This window comes from Zootoca vivipara, chromosome 12 (genome assembly GCF_965207765.1).
Source record: "Zootoca vivipara chromosome 12, rZooViv2.hap1.1, whole genome shotgun sequence".
Lineage (NCBI taxonomy): Eukaryota > Metazoa > Chordata > Lepidosauria > Squamata > Lacertidae > Zootoca > Zootoca vivipara.
The window spans coordinates 20,109,838-20,128,837 of record NC_142595.1 but is presented as its reverse complement, the minus strand read 5'-3'; the positions used below and the strand labels follow the sequence as shown (position 1 = coordinate 20,128,837).

At 43.0% G+C, this 19,000-nt stretch overlaps 1 protein-coding gene and 1 long non-coding RNA gene across 3 annotated transcripts in view; one reads left to right on the top strand and one right to left on the bottom strand.

Annotated features, from left to right (window-relative positions):
- Positions 1 to 19,000, top strand: part of LOC148683814 (uncharacterized) — a 410,944-nt gene that overhangs the window by 207,294 nt on the left and 184,650 nt on the right. The gene's annotated exons all lie outside the window — the stretch shown is intronic.
- HOXB9 (homeobox B9) overlaps positions 1 to 19,000 on the bottom strand; it is a 39,861-nt gene that overhangs the window by 13,962 nt on the left and 6,899 nt on the right. The window lies entirely within an intron of this gene.

Here is a 19,000-nt window from a genome sequence, read left to right as displayed (position 1 = left end):
TTCTGAGGGTGGTGGTGGTGGTGGGGGAGATGGGCGGGGAGAGTCCTGCATTTGAAAACTTTATTTTGTTTTAAATCAAATATGTTTTTGTAACCTTTATGGGGCAAAAAAGAAAAAAAGAAAAGAAACAAGAAGAAATCTACCTTTCTCCATTTCCTGTGCTAACCCAGGGTTATGAATGCTACCGTTTAGAGTTTTTTTTAAAAGAGCCCCCCCCTTTTTTTAAGTAAGTGGAGGAAAGGAGGGATGGGAGGGGAGAGTGAGAAAATTCCTTCTCTGAAGGGAAGCAAAACAATTTACACATGTACCTAATACTCCCGGACCAGAAACTAGACCTAACTTTAAAAACACAGTTCCAAGCTGCATTTATAATCTTAGCAGTTAGTAAACCAGTTAGAGATCTCTTGTAAAGTTAAAAGCCTGTGTGAGTTACAAAAAGGAACCCAAATAAAGAAAAACCAGGGAATTGAGGGAGGTATCATACATTTAATAATTTGAGCTGCCTGGGAACCAAGATGTTCACCCTTTAGGAGTAAGATTCCCAGAGAGTATAGTCGAAATTAGAGTAGAGATAAAACCTAGATCCGAAACTGGGGGTGGTATTCAACTAGGTTTTACTCAGAGTAGACGTATTGAAATAAATGGACCTAACTTAGTCATGCTCATTCGTTTCAGTGGGTCTTGTGTGGGCAAAAACTTAGTTGAATACCACCCTGAGATACAAATCGAAATATTCCCATCACCGAACAACTTCAGTATATTACAGTATTGCTGGCAATAGGGTTGCTACATTGGCTAGCTTAGATGCAAGCCAATGGGTCTGAAGGTTGTAGGGGGTTAATCTCATTTTCTTAAGAGTAAATTCAGTGGAAACGGGTGGCGTTTAACTGTCAAGAAAATCCACGGGAGCTTGGGGAGAGTGATAGTGTGGATTACGTATGGAATAAACTTTTGAGTGACTAACGAACTTAATTTAAGGAACAAAGGAAGTTATTGTGGATGTTCTCTGCGGTATCACTCTAATTTTGTGTCTAAGACATATTAATCATTTCCATTAGGTAATAGTTATCTACCTTACACACATACGCGTGCGCACACAAACTTTAAAGCTATCTACTCGCAAATAAATGTTATTTATTCCAATGGAACTTCCAAGTTCACACTCCTGCGTATACCCCATAGTATCTGTCCATAAAGTTTGCATCCCTTTTACTGAAATCAGTGATGAGAGACTTTCCCTCAAATAAATGAGTTTAGGATAAGGATGCCAATAGTCTAATGCAATATCGTTCTTATTGGTTGTCATCGACGGCTGGTATTCAACAACCAGCTGCTCTTGGTTGTGTGCGGAACAACTAATCCCTTTAACAGCAATGGGAATTGTCGGAGGGCCGCGATCCTACATAAACGAAAGTTCAAAGTAAAGTGATCCTTTACTTCCGATTGGCATCTGCCAATAACATTTTTAAAAAAATGTATCTGGATGCTTAGGAAGGCGTCAGAGTAAACTTTCTAATATCGCCTTAGATGTGTACTGTATGTGTGACCGAGCGCACAAACATTATTTAAAACTTTATTATGCGAAGAGTCGGATTAACAAACCATGAGATGTGGTGGTTGGGGTGTGACCCCAGAAAGGACACACACACACACACACACACACACACACACACACACACACACACACAGGTAATGCGCTTAAATTTCTCAAGTATTGCTTCCATCCATATAATCTGTAGCAAGAAGCCTTGCTTTTAAAAGGGGGCGGGGAAGAGAGAGCCACAGACACAGACAGACTGCTCTTTTCACGCTGTATTACATTTGTAGAAATATGTTAACATCCCCTCAATACGAAGGAACCTAGTCCCCAAAGAAAGAGAACAAGGAAGATTGGGGTTGGGTAGGTGTGAGGAGGGGAACCGTGAGTTTCAGAGACTGAATCTGCCCAAAGTTGCTATTCGTTGTCTCTCATATGTGGCATGTGTCTGTGCGGGGGGGGGGAATAACCCTCAGTTGGCCCAGCATGGGTGTGCGTGGTGTTTTTGTTTTCATTTTGCAAAGACCTGCGATTATGCATTTATGTTGCGCTTCGCAAAGACGCGGGACTCGGCTCCAGGTAAGACCGATCTTAACTTTCTCTCTTTGGGATGGTCCGAAAAAAAGCAAGCGTCTATAAACAGAAAGCAACAGACTGGAGAGAGGAAAAAAGTAAAGTTGGAGCAGTAGACCATAGCTGTCAAGTTTCCCGTTTTTAAGGGAAATTCCCTTATGCTCGCTAGAAAAGGGAAAACTTGACAGCTATGGAGTAGACCCCCACCCCCAGCAATTATGTAGAATTTTGGTTTATCTCCAATTCTCTGCTACGCTTACTTTGGAATTACATTTAAAAGTTTTAGTTTTGGCAGCCAGGAAACCTAAGAATGTAAGAGTTCCCCCCCAATTCAAACAAATATCACAAACCTAGTTTTAGCGGAAGTGCTTATTACCCAAGTCAGTTTAAGGGTGCCGTTCTCCAGAAGTCATCTGCGAGCAAGTCCCACTGAAACTAGTGGTGTACATGTGGTTATGTTCTAGGAGTTCACCCCAATTGCCGAAATCCAGCTCCTCGGGCTTAACTGGGTTGTGGGCCGTGAGCTGTATGTCAACCATGGATATGTTTATTTATTAGAATTAATCTGTGCGGACGCGTTAGCTACTGTTGTTATTCAAATACCAGCGCTGCAATACACAATCTATTTAAAGCCCTGCTCTAGCTAATTGGACTGTTCCGGAGTGAATTGTTAATTGCGGCCAATATCCATTCATAGATTTACAACCCCAATATTAAGCATGTAGGTTTGGAAATAAATCCCATTGATTTCAGTGTCATTCGCTTCCGGGTAAGCCTGCTGGTAGACCCGGCGATCCCAAGTAAGTTTTGATTGAAACAAAAACAAAAAAAAACATTTTACAGTAAATATCCCCAAAGGTAAGCGCCACTGATTTCAGTATCACTCGTTTCTGAAACCTGGGGATCACATTCCTGATTTTAAAGGCTTGGCATTATTATTTGGGAGCAAGTCTCATTACAGAAAAGAAAGTTTACTCCAAGTAGACCCACTGAAATGAATGGGCCCCGCTTAGTCATGTTCATTCAATTCAGTGGGCCTACTCTGAGTAAAATTTAGTTGCATAGCATCCAGAACATCATTCTATAGGTAATACCCAGCTGAAATAAACGAAATAACACACAATTTTGTCTAGCACAAAATGTGGAAGGGTAAGCGTGGTTTTCTTGCAGTGTTTCTCCCCTTCCAAACTTCCTGACCTCTTCCTCTCAATCTGGAACTGTTGCCAAATGTCAAGGCATAAACTTTCTGGCACAGTTCGTTGCCTTTTTGCTGAGTATAAATATCCGCTACAGGGCCTTAGAAAAGCAGAACGGGCAGGTTGGGGGGGGGGAGACGGAAATCAAGTCATTTTAGGGGGGCCATCAAGCAGCAGACACTTTCCCCTTTCTCTCGATTCACACGACAGAATCAGAACTCCAAATTAAGATGTTTTGGGGAAACTCCTACCACATCAGCATGCAAGCGAGGCTTTACCCTGTTTTGGAAGAACACCCAAGAGGCACACATAGATCCAGATCCGGAACAGACTTCGGAGGAAAGAAGCCGCACAGTTTTAAAACGGAACTTAGTTCCATGAAAGCGGCAAAGGAGAGCATAGGCTCACTAGAAAAGGACGTTCCACACTGAACACAATGGGGGCACACTCCCAGGTAAGTGGATAGAGGACTGCGGCCTTTCTGATCCTCTAATGTTTTTGCCTCGGAGCACATGTGCTGAGAATCCAAGGAAGGGTGGATCAGAGCAAAGGTCCATCTGGGCCAGCTCTCTAGAGAGCCATTTAGAGAGGCCGGGGAGCATTTGCCTTCCCCAGGCCCTAATTTCAGGCTACGTGTGATAATTTCTCAGGAGCACTGTATATCTCAGAAGATATATAGGTAGACAGATACACACACGCGCAACAAATACTCTTCAAATGCACTCTTGGGTTGCTGTTGTTTTGTCTTGCTTTTTTGCAGTTTAATCGTAGGAAAGCAGGTCTTTGAACTTTGCTATGTTTCCTGTCCCGCATCTGAAGTGTGCCTCCACTAACCTAAAATGGTGTCCTTTCCTGCTCCCTGTTTCCAACAGTGGTCAGCTAGATGCCCCTCTGAGGTAGTGATATAGTTATCTACGGGTGAGTCGCGAGACTCATTCCTCTTCCGAGCCATTCTTACGCGATCTCAGCAATAAAGTCCCAACTTAACGTTCTACAGGTAAAGTCCTACCAAAATTATCCGCCTACGTAGGTAAGAGAGGAGCGAGGCATTTAAAGATGGGTGTAAGGCTCTATGATTTTCGAGGGGATGCTCTTCCCAGGATAAGTGTTTAACACAGAGGTCACTAATCCGGCTGGAAAATTATTTGGTTGAACTGGTTTTGGAAATCTGGTCGAACTGTTCGGGAAACTGTGCAAGAGCACGATTCAGATGCTGCTTCCACCAGAGGTCTACTTCCCATATGACCTATGTTTTCACACGAGACAATTAAAAGTGCCTTTGAGTTCTCCGTACCACATGTGGGTGTTGTTAGCGCAGAAGAAGAAGAACGTATCTAGAGTTTACAATCTCATTCTAGAGACTATTCTAGCGTAACTCGACTGAACTTCAAAAGACACCATTCCAGAAGACCCTAGTGCCACGCGCGGCGAAACCCTTCAGCTACTGTTAATATAACCTGTTTAAGCTTCTGCTTGCATCGTTTAGACACGGTGCAAAAAACCGCACAGCTTCGACCTTCTGCTGCATCACCGCCAATAGTCCCAGTGGATCTTACTTCTCACGTAAGTGTGAGAACGACATTGTGTCATTCGTTTCCCTGCACTTTCGTTTAGGTCTGTCAACATACCCAATATATATAGAGCACAGGTAATCCGAAACTCCTGAAATTAAAGCATTTTGGTCTAATCAGGGTTAAAATTATCTGAAAGCTAAGTACTTCTACCTAACTGCATTGAGAACTTTTTTTTACGGAGTGGAAAACTTCTGCCTACATTTTTCACCCCCACTCCGATATATTATACTGTTGCATAGATTGCCGGCCAATCGTAATCAGATTTGTTGGAAATAAACGTTATTTATATAAATGGAAATTAATCCAATTTCCTCACGCATCCCCCTGAATGGTAACATACTGGGCACAATCCTCTAGGAAATCCTATTCTACAAGCCACATTGAAGCGGAAGCACACATTTAGGTTGCAATCCTATACACACTCTTACCCCAGACCAAGCCCATCTGAATACAGGTTGTTGTTGTTGTTGTTGTTGTTGTTTTTACTACTACTACTACCACCCCACCTTTCTCCCAGAACCGAGACTCAAAGCGACTAGGACCTTACATTGTCAATAGGGCTGGCGCAGGAAAACCTCCCTTATTCAGAAGTACACCCAATGGGTTTAACTTAATTCCATGTTTACTTTACATAAGAAGTGGAGTGGTGTCGGGGCGCAAATGTGTCTTTTGGATACTTGCTCTGAAATGGAAGTCCTGCCCTAAAATCGTAGTTTTGTGAGGAATACCATTGTTTACACGCAGAGAAGAGAAAAGCAGCCTGCACATGTTCAGAACCCCTCTATCTCTCGTAGTTTGAGTGAGTGAATGGAGTGCCAGTTAATGCTTATGTAGCTAAATAAGTGTTTGTTAGAAGAATAGATTATAGGGCCAAACTCTTCCTGATCCAGATTAAATCCTGTTTTAGGATGGGGTGGTTTAGGATAGGCAAAAGGAAGTGATATCCTGATGTAAGGGGCAAAACGTCTGTTTGTATGAACAGTAATGCTAATTAATACCGGAGGATCTTAGAGAAAGGAAAATAATTAAGTATGAAACACCTGAATAAAGAGGAATGTACATTTCTGTCAGCCCAAAACTGTTTGTATAAGAGGCTGGCTGATTTTAAGTGACATTGGGTGGGTGAGGACTGCAGATATTTTTGCATGTGGAGGAGTCGGAGTTTCTTATTCAACTGGTGCCTTCAGTCTGCAACGCTGGATGTTTAAATATTTAAAAGACTCAAATAAGAATAATAAAGACTTAAGGTTGCCGCAGATTACTACAGACGTAAAAGCGTTGAAGGTTTATATCATATTATTGCCTTAAAATTCAAGAACAAGACTTCACGTTTGATGGTTGTTCTCTTTAAAAGTCGGCTTTCAAAACCATATATATATAATGGCCTAGGTACGAAAACGTTCCTTTTCGTTGCACTCTAACACTAGAATCGAAATCCGCTCGGGAAATTCTTCTACACAAGCTTGACTGCGATGAACGAAACCTGTACAAATGTAGTGCCCTTGTGGCCTTCTCTTTACTTTTTTGTGGAAGGAGCGGCGGTCTTGCGCAGGAGACCTTCCAGTTCCCTAAAAACGAAACAGCCCCACCCCCGTGCTTCCGTACAAATGGTTCGAAATTAAATTCTCTCCTTTTAAGAAGCAAAGTGTGGCAAATTCCAGATAAATTGTATCATTTGTAAAATAGTCGAAATATTAAGTAGTGGTGCTGGGCTGCCCCAAAGCTCTGCGTACGGTGGGAGAAAGAAGAAGTAGAAGTCAGGTCTGACATCTGAAGCATCATACAGTATATACTTACTCAGAAGTAAGTTCCACGGAAACGGGGTCCAGAGTGGGGGGGGGATTTACTGAGGAGCAGCAAGGGGGAAATCTGAAACAGCTTTGGACATTGCTCGTTTAGTGTAGAGGGGAGCTTTTCTAGGTCAGCCCTTCCTGGCCGAGAAAAGGGGGTGGGGAACAGATAAGCAGGAGGATCTATCTATGTATCCCGCCGGGAAATCGTCCTTTATCAAACTTCACTGAAATGAAGGCAGCCGGGCAAAAGAGTGCTGTAGTGCCATACTTGCGCAGGAGATCTTCCCGACAGATTTTACCCACGGGATGGCGGGGTGGGGGTGGGAGGCCCCTTGATAAAACTGAGCTAACAAAAGACTCCCATAAAGTTAAGGGGAATGACTGGAATACTTGAAAGGAGCACTTCCGGCGTACGAGGAAATGGACTGTATTGCCTGCCAAAGATCCTGCCACAATAAAGGAGCAAGCCCTTTAAGCGCTCTTCCTGTCTTTATGGTGGGGATCTCTGTGAACGGGACAGATTATACACAGATTGCAGATCTTTGCCAACTGGGTGTTTCCAATGTACGGTTATCTTAGTTACTGAGAAAGAGGGCGGGGGTGGGGAGAGAGATCTGAGTTGTGTGGCGGCGAGTGGAGGGAATGAGGAACTTGGAAATGTTCTCCGGTGTGGGAAAGGAGGAAGCTAGAGGGAAGCGGTGTGGGGGAAGAGAGATTGCTTTGGTTTTAAGCATAATCCCAGATGTGCACGTGATATTTTTTTTCATGCCCCAGATTATGAAAATCAAAATAAGGGAGCCTAAGAAGTTTGGAATCACCTATGCCCTCAATCCGGTTTCAACCCGAGAGTCCTTGTTTAAAAGCATGGCCTCCTCCTCCCCACCCCGGAGCAAGAGGGACGTTCTCCTGCGCAAGCCCCGCCTTGGAGAAGTGATGAGCCCCCATTCACTTAAACGAGGCTTGCGCAGGAGCAGGGGTGCCAACTTGAGTAGAATATTTGGGGGGGCAGGTAAACCCGCATAATCGATCACATGACATGGTGCACACTACTTGATTGGAAATGCCCATCAACTTTTGGGGGGCGGGGGCCCTAAACTATTTTATAGGGGGGTCCCCCTCGGCTCGTAGGAGTTGGCTCCTATGCTCAGAAGAACTTCCCGCTAGATAGATTCGCCTTCCTCTCTCAGCGCATAGTTAGAGGCACAAGTTTCTAGGGTCCTCCGCGCTTCTGCTTGACTGCTGCTGCGCTGGAAATTGCCAGACACTTCCTTTTTAGCCTCTCGCGCGAATCCACAGCCGTGGGAGAGACATTTTTAATTAACAGGCGCTGGTGCGCACACTCTCAAACCACAGTAAAATGCTTTGCAACTTCATCTGGTGTAAATCTAGAGCGAGGCTGGGGTGGAGCTTCGCCGTGGCCTCGTTTGCTTCCAAGATTTGCCGCGCGGCCTTCCGCTGCGCTGTAAATCCGGCGCCACGCCTCTCTCGCTGCCTGCCTCCCTCCCCCCGGAGGCCCTGGCCGATTTGCGCAGCGCTTTGTAGGCCTAGAACGGCTGTCACCGGAAACCGTCAGAATTATATCTCCCCCCCCCCAAACACACAGAGCAAGCAAGCAAAATAATAATAAAAATAATAAGTCGAGGCGAATAAACTGGAGTAAATCAGGTAGTTTTATGTTCTTGTGTGTGAAAAACGAATTCCCAACAACGTGAAACTACCTAATTCACCAAGCAGTTCTAGTTCATTCCTGTGTGTGTGTGTGTGTGTGTGTCAAAGGCTAACGAGGCTCCAGGAAAAGCCCTCAGAGCGGCCATTTTGCTGGGCCTCACATAGGCGCGGGCGCTGACTTACTGGCTCTCTCCCATCTTTATAGGAAAGCGTTGCTAGGGAACAAACGCCACAAAAGGACTCTATTCAGAAGCCAAATTAAAAACAAAACAAAACAAAAAACCCAAAACACAACACCCCACCATTTCCCGAAAACTACTATTCAAATTCTTTCCTGTGCGTGGTCGTGTGTTAAAACGGATCTATCCTGCAGGACTTTACAAAGCGGAGGGCAAACGCACCAGGGGGAGACACTAAAAATGCCGTTGACTTTGAAAAACAGCACGCTATTTTAGGACCCTGAAGTTATAAAGGGGAGGGAGAAGGAGTCAGGGAAAAGTGTTTTTATAGAGAGTTCAGAAGGAGAGTGGATTTGGCAGTTTAAGAAACGGGGTGGAGGGGGAATAGGGTTTCTTTCTAGAGCGCGCATGTAATGCAGTTCGCACCACAGCGAACTACACAATCAGAGCACAACCCAGAGGAAAGTTCTCCTGCACAAGCCCCATTGAAACGAAGGGGATCCGAGTAAGAACCATGGGCGTAGCAAAAGGGAAGGGCAGGGAGGGGCGGGCAGCTGCCCCCCCAATAAAAAAAATCAATAAAAATACATACTTAGCTAACTGAGGTTCTTCCCACCCCAGCAAAAGGCATCCCCCACCCAACAAAAATTCTGGCTGCGCCCATGGTAAGAACATCTTGGATTCTGCTTTGCTCTATTTTTTTAGGCTGCTATCCTAACCTCACTTACCTGGGAGTAAACCCCATTTAATTCAATAGGGCTTAAGTCTCTGAAAACTTAAACACTGTACTCATCTGTGGCCTTTTCTTCCTAGGAACAATTCCTTGGCAAGTATTTTTAAAAGGTTAGGGGGGGGTATTAAAATGTTGATTGTATTTGAAATACCGACTAAAAAACAACCCCATCCTGCCCTCTTTTCTTAAAGGGACTTGCTCAGGAAAAAGCCCACTGAACTCACTCACAAACTGCTCATCCTTTGAATTTATTTGGGAGGGAAAGCAGAGAAGGAGAGAGGCAGGCAGATGCTGGCATTTAAACTTGCCCTATCTGAATGTTGTTCTACTGTGGCCCTGCTCTTTAATCATGAGGTTGGGAGGGGAGCTGGTGGTCTCTTGCTGGGGGAGAAAGCACTCTGCACCTGCTCAGAGGCATTTTCCTTTTAATGTTAATTCATACTCCCCCCCCCCGTTTGAAATGAAAGCAATAATCAGGGCTGAGGCCCCCCCCCACTACTTCTTGGTTAAATAAGGATTAGGTGCAGGTCTCTTTCATACATACCCTATCAGAGGGATGAGGATTCATGCTTAGATGTCCCAACATACATGAATTATATTGTGATTATGCATTAAATCCCTGCCATTGCCACCTATTATATGAATTTCTGTTGTCTGAGGATATCATACTCTCTCCCATTTTCTCTTAATCTATTTCGAACATTTATATCTCCCCTTTCTGCCATTATGGAACCCAAAGCAGGAAAGTAGAACACTAACTATCCAGGTCCTGTCTAGACCCAGATCTTTTTAGCTCCAGCACTTAGGTCCAGAGTAAAAGAAGTCAGGTGTTTTTAATTATTAAATAATGCAGCAGGTTACTGAGTATGAAAACCCAAGCCACAGTAAATTACCCCATTGGGTCAGATTTTCCTCTTGCTCAAATTCCCATGGAAGTTCCTTCAAAAGCATTTACAGCTCCCATTCTTCTCAATGGTCTCACCTTTACACATAATAACTTCTCATTGAATAGCATCTGGATTATTTATGATGCCAACTGGACTGTGTGCCTTTTTTCTGCCTCAGGCGAAAAAGATTTCTTGTGGAATGTGGGTGTGCATGTGTGTGCTCCTATGATACCTTTCATTTCAGCCTGAGGAAGAGTCCTGTGAAATTGCAAAGCTTGCATAAGTCTATATTAGCCTAAAATGATAGATGTCATTCCTTCTGTATCGAACCTTTTGAGTTATGTTGACAAATTCAATAACACTATTATAAGAGTGGCAGCCATAGACATATTTATACCTGTAGAATACATCATACATACAATTTTGCTATAGGATCAAGTTTAGCAACATGATTATAGCCCTGTTATTTTGGAAGGTGTGAATGCTGAGTTGGGCTGGCTTCCCTGGGGTTTTAGACTGGGATATTACTTGGTACAGAAAGCTAATTCACATTCATGCTTATCAGAAGCATTATAGATTTCCTGTCACCTCAGGTTATCATTTACACCAGGCACCCCCAAAATTCGGCCCTCCAGATGTTTTGGACTACAATTCTCATCCTCCCCGACCACTGGTCCTGTTAGCTAGGGATCATGGGAGTTGTAGGCCAAAACATCTGGAGGGCCGCAGTTTGGTGATGCCTGATCTACACACGAAGTTTCTCAGTGGAGTCAGTTCTTACATTCAACAGTTCTCATCAAGGGTTGAGATATCCAGGCCCGGCCCTACGTGCAGGCTGGGTGGCACAGGGCACCATGGCGCCGGCCCGCCAGGAGGGTGCCGCAAGCTGCGCCCACCCGCTGGCTGACCGGTCCGCCGCGCAGCTGCACCTGCCCGCCCGCCTGCCGCGCAGCAGCGCCTATTGCACCCGCGCTGTGCGCGGCGCCCACCCGCCCACCGCGCTGGGAAACACATTTAACAGTAAGATAGGGAAATAACTCAGTATACTTACTGGGAGTGAGTTCATTTAAACTTAATGGGAATTGCAGCCCCATTGAATGCTTAGGATAGAGGAACCACATTAAGCTATAGACTGGCTTCCAAATACTGCTGAGGAAATATAGGTTGAATTTTTTTGATGCATAACTGCATAGTCATTAAATTAATAATTTAAATTAATAATTTCTCCTTGCAACATTTGATTTTTGCCCCCAAGGCAACATAATGCTTTTAAAGAAAGGATAGGGTTAGTTAACCTGTGACCCGCCAGATGTTGCTGGACTGTAGCTCCCATCAGCCCCAGCCAGCATGGCTGATAGCTAGGGATGATGGAATTTGTAGTCCAGTAACACCTGGAGGTCCACACCTGGCATAAAGCAATGTCTACAACAAGCCTGCACTATTTTTAAAAATTGGCTGTTCTAAATACACTTAGCAGAAACCAAGTTCCACTGAACTAAGTAGAACTTACATCTGAGTAGATGGGTTTCGGATAGTCCTGCAGGTCTCTGAACAACTACTAGTAACAGTCCAATAGATGCCTCTGTGTTCACAGAGAGAAGATTTTTTTTTTTTAAAAAAAAACCCTTTCATTAATTCAAATTCTAGTGGGAGATTAAACAAACCTTTTCACCTAAAAGAGAGCTCTGTCAAAAACCCAAGCTTCTTAATTGATTACAACCAGTCAGTTATTCAAAATATTAGCATTTTCATTACAAGCTAACTAGAGGCTTGTGTTAAAGATGTCTATGCTGATACAGACTATATATTTATTGTTGTAATTTATTGCATCTCAGCCCTTGTGGGTCTTCTGTGGAGAAGCTTTCACCCCTGTATCATGGTGCGCTCTTTTAAACATTATTCCATTGCATAACAGATCCTTGGAGCCAAAAAAGTAAACAAAGGAAATGATGCAGTTCCCCCTTTGAAGAATTTTAAGTCACTTGTCCATTAAATGTCCATGCTGAAATGTCAAGATAAACATCACAATTAAGGGGAGGGGGCTAGGGTATAGAAAACAGAAGATATATAAGGCCTAGGCAAATATAACACTTTTAAATAATGGGCTTTTGTTGTCTGCACAAGTGCTAGCTGGCCAACCTTAACATTTTCGCAGCAAGACTGTCACTGCTTTCAGGTAGGATTCAATTACATCCCAGCAAATTCAGGTTGTACAGTTACAGTTGACTGGGAGGGCTTGCACAACAAACCCACTTCACAAAAAAATCAGAATTTTTCCTATAAGGAAAGTGATGGGTAAGTGCACTGAAATGTGTGGGATAAACATTTGGTTTTTGCAACATCATCTAATCTCTCTGCGAGCAAATAAAAATGAATGCTCATTAAATAGCCAGTGTCATTTAATATCTCTGCAAACAAATCAGGCTCAATAAACAGGTAATCTGGAAATGCCCATAGGCCCATTGACCTTACTATATATCTCCCTGTAGGACTGATTGGTGAAGGAATAAAAAGCAACAGTATAGTAAATGGGGGGGGGCGGGAAGGAGTCAGTGGAGTAAGGCCAGTCTGATCATGAAGTGGACTACAGACAGTGAATTCTGAGTGCAATTTTGGGCAGCAAAGATTGCAGAGTGGCGGATTCTGAATCCAATAATTAATCTGTGCTTATCATGATCATATAATTCTGAAATACACATGGCTGTGTGGGTATACCAGAGCTGGGAAACCTGTGGCCCTTGCCTAATTTCAAAAGCCCTTTATAAGCTATCAGTTCAGACTTATGGGAAGAATGGTACGTCCTTCCACTCCATAGCCCACAGCATGGTGAAAGAGACAAGGGGTAGTAGCAAGTGGAATAGATAAAGGGATGACCTTGCCCACTTTTGGCTCTGACCCACCCATTGCCAACATGCAGCCCTACCCACCAACATATTACCCCTGAAAGAATGCAGTCCACATAAGAAATAAGGTTGCCCACCAACAGGACTGGTGCACCCATGAGGCAAGCTAAGGTGACCACCTCAGGTGGCAGGATCCAAAGGGCTCGTAGGTCTTTATCCCCCCACCCCATTCCTGTTGTAGATCTTCACCCATCCCTTCTTCCCTGACTAGGAGGAGGACAGCATTTTGTGGTCAGCCACAGGTGCCAAAATGTCTGCTGTACTATGCACTCATTAAGTGTATTTGAGAAAGGACTGTAGCTCAGAGGTAGAGCATCCACTTTGCATGCAGAAGATCCAGCTAGGGCTGAAAAAGATCCCTTGTCTGAAATCCTGAAGAGCTGCTGCCAGCCATTGTAGACAGTACTGAGTTAGATGAACCAAGGGTCTGACTCTGAATAAGGCAGCTTCCTGTGTTCTTATGTAAATACATGATGGCTATTACTACAACTACTGTACTAGAAATTGCCTAAAATTTGAGTCAATCTATCAAGCGATACCAAGCATTGCTATATACACTCAACTACTTCCATATGAGAACACATGTCACATTATGCAAACCATTATTTATAGTGGACAAATGCAACCTTCCATTGGGTCCCCTGGACTCTTCCTAGGCACACCACACCACCTCTCCAGGTCACACTCCCCTGTGACCCTGCTCTGCATCCTTCTTGAGTGCTTTTGTCAGCCTGGAATGTGTCCTTGAACTGAAATAACGTTTCTTTGCTTGCTTGGGTGGAGAGAAGCATATATCCTGTATATTCCTGCGTATAAGACTACTTTTTAACCCAGGAAAACCTTCTCAAAAGTCGGGGGTCATCTTATACACCGGGTCGTATTTCTTATAGGGTGGGTATATCCCAAACTCTATATTTTAACTGGAAAAGTCGGGGGTTGTCTTATACGCCCAGTCTTATACGCCAGAAGATACAGTACCTCTGACTTTTACATGGCTGCAATGAAGCCTAATGTACAAAGCTTCCCATTGCTCCAACCCACTTTGGATCTGACCCTACTCACCACTGGTATGTGGCCTCTGGAAGGCTCCTTAGAAGCAAATGCAGCCCTCAGGCTGAAAAAGTCCTCCACCACTGCTTTAACGAATGTCACTACTTGCCACCATAATTTGCCCAATTATAGCTCATATTCTAACTCATCATATGTGACAACTCTTGCTCTCTCTGAATCCTGACATTATTTACGGATTGTCCCATGATGGGAATGGAGAACTTCCAGCACCTGCACCTTTATATGCTATTTCCTTGAGTGCTTGCTTATGTTAAGAACCAGACTCCATGACCTGAGGTTTTTTAAGGAGCTATAAACATTCTCAATGTTATGGTTTGCAAGTAATCATGATATGCTGTGCTTTTAATATGCCAAACTTCATTTTTCCATTTGTTCTGGGAGTATCTTAATCTTTTTGATATTTCCCTGAGTAGATGAAGGGGGTGGGAACCAAGAATTGTCTCATGTACCTTACCTGAAGGCTCAGGTAATTTTTAGAGGCCCTGCTCTTTCAAGAACACAATACTACTATAAAAGTGGTAGTCAGGGATATATCTGTGCCTGTCAAAAACACACACATCTTTGGTCACAAATTTAATTTGAGCCACCAGATTCTAATTGTGTTATTCTGAAATAAGTAAGTGTGCAGTGGAGCCTCTTATGTAGGTTTTTAAGATGCACCTGTCCTGGCTCCATCACTTCTAGCAAATTTCACTATTTCAGTTGTCTTTAAGAAGACAGGGCAAGTGACTACTCTGTAGCAAATGGCATTCCGCTGATGCTTTTTGTTGCTTTCTTTTTTAAGCTAGCTGCTCATATTCCAATTCTTTTTCATATGCTCATTGTTGTTTTATATTGTTTTAATTTGAACTTGTTAGCTAGCTTGGCTGTTACTTGTCACAGAAAGGGAGGGCATTATGATTTTTAATACACCAGTATGTGTGTGTGTGTGTGTGTGTGTGTGTGTGTGTGTGTAGTAGAAAGCATGGTTTCTCAAAAACACATGTGAAGCCAGGACATTTTCCACCCATGATCTCACTCATTCCCTATAGAAAAGAGTGTCACATAAACACGCCTCTGAACTCCAGAACTCCAGAAAGGAGAGGTGGTCTGGTTTTGCACCTGCAGCAACTTAGGGCGATCACAGAATCAAAAGACAATGATGCCCAATTACGTTTGAGATATTTGGCTGTGTATGTAGGATTACAGTGGAACCTCGGTTTATGAACACCTCGGTTTATGAATTTTTGGTTTACGAACGCCGCGGACCCATCTGGAATGGATTAATTCACTTTCCATTACTTTCAATGGGAAAGTTCGCTTCAGTTTATGAACGCTTCAGTTGATGAACAGACTTCTGGAACCAATTGTGTTCATAAACCGAGGTACCACTGTAGTACTATAAAGTATCAGGTGCAGCCTAATATACGGTATACATTAACTCATCTACTCTTGTTCCACCTGGATACGTAGACAGAGTCAAGAGCATTTTTGTGACGTAAGATGGGGACATCTGCCTATATCCTACGGGGAAATGGTATCAGCATGCATTTTGCTGCTAGTGAGTTTCATACCACCTCTTATATAATTCCCTCTATTTCTGATGAGTGTCAGTAGGCTTGGGGGGTTGCAGATGCAGGGGGGGGGAAAGCTAGGGAAAAAGAAACCTAAAGGGGAACGGTCAAACCAGACTAATGAAGGCTGTGCATGCTCAGTAGCCCCAGAATGGTGACCAACCGTTGGGCAGAACAAAACAGAAAGCTGAAGAAGTGCAATGAAGTATACAGTAATGGAGAAAGGTGTGGCTGGCTGGAAAAGCGAACAGGAGCAGACAACAACATTTTGTTGCAGATCTTACTGGCGAATTCATGTGAGGAATCAGTGCTTCCTATTATAGTGGCAAACTGAGCAAATGGTATTGGCAGCACGAACACAGGTGCTTTTTTGCTGCTGTTAGTGTTTTTGTACAAATGCTATAGTACCACTTAATGGATAAAAATAGGATGATTACTCTTTATTTCATTTACATGCTGCCTTTTCTCTGAAGAGTTCAGCGCTGCCTACATACCTTTCCTGCCTCCCATTTTATCCTCATAGCAACCCTGTGAGGTAGATTAGTTTGAGACCTAGTAACTGGTCCAAGCCATCCCCTAGGGACCTGAAGCTGGGTTCCTGATGCTGGCTTAGCCTAGCAGTTTCTCCACCAAACCACAGTAATGGTTTCTCTCTATCATCACTCGGGTTCGAATGCTGCAGGTGCTGTCTGGCCTAAGTCCTAGTCCCAGTGACTCTCTTGCCACTGCCTCACACTGCTTTTCAGAATAGGAAACTGCTACTGCAATAATCAGTAATTATGCCCCTGGCAGGCTCTCAATCCTACCCACTCCTGGGAGTCAACACTATGACAAGTTCAGAATGTTTGTGTTTAAATTCCCATTATACCCTCCCACTACTGGAGGTATAAGCCTCCCATGAACCAGAGTGGTTAAAGCTATTGCCAATAACCGTTGGTGTGTTGTTGTTTTTAGTGTGTATGCAAGGAAGCACAAGTCAGCAACTCTAGTGCAACACTGCCAGCATTCAAAGTTTTGTTGAAAAATTTTCTCCTGTGCATGAGGACTTAACCCCTAGAGCCACAACAGATCAACTTGACCTCCCTCTTAATTCCACCTAGAAATTATTTTGTGAGAATTCTGATTTGGTGTTAGTCACTGAATGTTTAATATGCAATGTCAGCATTTGACATCCAACAATATACAGTGGTGCCTCACTTAATGAATGCCCTGCTTAACGAAATTTCCGCTTAACGAAAGGTTTTTTCTAGCAGAGGTTGCCTTGCTAGACAAATTTGTTTTACGAAAAATTCGTCTAGCGAATCGCGGTTTCCCATAGGAATGCATTGAAATTCAATTAATGTGTTCCTATGGGCAATTTTTTTTAAAAAAAAAATCAATGCATTCCTATGGGATTCGCTAGATGAATTTTTCGTTATAAGAAAAGACCCATGGAACGAATTAAATTCGTCTAGCGAGGCACCACTGTATGTCAAATTTCATTAATTCATACTTCACAGTATGGAACTGTATTTATTACTGTTCCTGTTACTATTATTTTATTTGTTTATACCTCACCTTTTCCCCTAACAAGACTCAATCTTTAAAATACAATTAAACATTTACGGTATATAATTATTTGAATAGTTTCCACGCAATGGTGTTTAGCACTTGACAGCTATTGTTTGTCTGAAGAGTGGACTGCATATCAACTTACTCAAAAGAGCACAATGAAACCAGTCCATAGCAATGACATTAAAACAAAGCTGATACTATAGCAGGATAACAGCATAATATGGAACTTTGATTTCACACATTAAATAGAACCATTTCTACTTCCTTGTCTAAACTCTAAAGAACTTTGATACAGTACTTTAAGAGGGTTTGGGCTGGAGAGCTTTCTTAAGTCTAATACGTCTAATACAAGTGACTTAAGAGGTATCCTATTATTATTATTATTATTATTATTATTATTATTATTATTACCACTACCCCACCCATCTGGCTGGGTTTCCCCAGCCACTTTGGCTGGCTTACAATATATCTAAAAACATGATAAAAACATCCATCCTTCGAAACTTCCCTAAACAGGGCTGCCACATATTTTAGGCAGTCTTGGAGGGAGCCAGAGCTAAGTTATAGACACGGGTTATTCTGGGATTTTCCAATAAGTATTAACAGAGAAAGGGATCGCACCTTGCCGTCTTATAACAATGGCCTACATATCTGTAATTAAGTGGAAGGGCTTCAGGGTCAAAGATCATGATCAGCAGGCCCTTAAACCCAGCACTATTCTTCCTAAAATTTAACCACAGATTTTGAATAGATAGGGGTGGGTGGTACTTTGACACACATTTAGGAATGATCTTATACTACAGCTAAGCCCCAAGATGTAGAATCATAGAATCATAGAGTTGGAAGAGACCACAAGGGCCATCCAGTCCAACCCCCTGCCGAGCAGGAAACACCATCAAAGCATTCTTGACATATGCCTGTCAAGCCTCTGCTTAAAGACCTCCAAAGAAGGAGACTCCACCACACTCCTTGGTAGCAAATTCCACTGCCGAACAGCTCTTACTGTCAGGAAGTTCTTCCCAATGTTTAGGTGGAATATTCTTTCTTGTAGTTTGAATCCATTGCTCCGTATCCGCTTCTCTGGAGCAGCAGAAAACAACCTTTCTCCCTCCTCTATATGACATCCTTTTATATATTTGAACGTGGCTATCATATCATGTCAAGGTTTCCACAGGCCCCAGCTTATTCAGTGACATCTACTCATGAGTAAATGAACTTACTTAAAGCATAACCTCTCAGGTATAAGCTATGGAAATCTACAGAACTACCTATTACAAGCTGAAAATGAATATTTACATATGTACTTGGGAGGATTGTTTCCCTGTGTGCTTTTAAAAATATTGATTAATTGATTACACCTGCCCTTTTCTTGAAAGGTAATACTTTTATAAGCAGTTGCTTGCTTCCTGACCATATTATGAAGGCTGTGATACTGTATTTCTTAACATGGGTGTAAGCTCTGTTGAACTGAACGGGACTTTATTCTGAGCAGACATGCATAGGCTTGCTCGGATAAAGCAGCTGTGTTTAGGCAGCACTATGCAGTGAGAAAAAAAGATGCTGGTATTGTGTATGTGATGTGGGTCCTTTAAGACTGCCTCTGCTCCTTAGCTGGTAGGGTGGGATATGCTGCAAATAGGTGGCACTTATAGGTTTTAAAGTTAAATAAAATTACTGTACGACTTCCATTTCAGAGAAGATTTCAGTGGGCAATTATAGCAGAGTTAATGCACTATACTATGCTTTGTTTTTTACACTCCCACTGCAGAACATAAAAAA